The sequence below is a fragment of the Catharus ustulatus genome, chromosome 2 (genome assembly GCF_009819885.2).
Source record: "Catharus ustulatus isolate bCatUst1 chromosome 2, bCatUst1.pri.v2, whole genome shotgun sequence".
Lineage (NCBI taxonomy): Eukaryota > Metazoa > Chordata > Aves > Passeriformes > Turdidae > Catharus > Catharus ustulatus.
Window position 1 is genome coordinate 123,383,772 of NC_046222.1, and position 1,073 is coordinate 123,384,844.

Below are 1,073 nucleotides of genomic sequence, written 5' to 3' on the forward strand. Positions count from 1 at the left end.
AGAAGTTCTGCACAGAGGATGAATTCTTGGCTTGCTGTGTCTGGGGCACAGAGGGACCTGCAGGTGGGCAAAGTCACAATTCCAGGTGGATTTTCTGAGACCTGAAAATGCTGAAGAAATGCCTGAAATCTGCATTTTCTGCCCAGACACACTTTTTGAATGGGAAAAGGATTTTTGAATGGAAAAAGAATGAATGTCCAGGAAAACCTGGAGCAGAAATTGTAAAAAAATAAGAGACAGAGCCTGGCTGAACATTCTCCACTTTATTAAAGTGGAATTTGGGAAGAGCCACCATGATCAGGGAAGCAGAAGACAGGTGGGCTCCACTGGAACATGGGAGAAATAATTTTCTTGATTCTTTTTTTTTGCTTTTCTCATGTATCTCCCAGATTCTGAGCATTCCTGCTGGATACCAGCACTATGAACAGCAACACAATTTCTGAGGGTGAAGGATCAAACCTCCTCACCCATCACTTGGTCCATGATATTCTATTTGCACAACACAATTTATCAGCAGCAAATTCCTGCCCAGAGGAGAGGACAAACAGCTGGAAAAGCAAAAGGAGGTTTTGTGGGGGAAGCATCCTTTTAATTGCAGGGAATTGCATTCTCACTCCCCCAGGATTGCTCAGCACAAGCTCAGACCCTCTGCAAGGAGCTCAAGTGGCAACTCAGCCAATTCCCCAGAATCTGAGAATCCCAAAATCCCTGAGCTTGGAAAAGATTTCCCAGCTGTGCCCATGGCCACCTTGTCACCCTGAGTGCCACCTCCAGGTGCCACCTGCAGGGATGGGCACTGCAAACCTCCCTGGGCCCCTTCCCCAGCTCCAGCCCTGCCCTTTCCTGCCCTGTCCCTGCTTTTATGGAAGCTCAAAATGATCCCCAGATCTTTCACCACTCATCTAAAGTGTCCACCTTGAATCTCACAAGCTTGGTTTTTCCTGCAAAAGCATCCAAAGACTGCAGGAAATGTAATATTTAATATTTAAAAGCATGAGATTAAAAAGGATGGTCTGAACAACAAGTGGTGGCCATGCCCTGAATAGTCAGTAAGGAAATAAAAACTCCTCTAA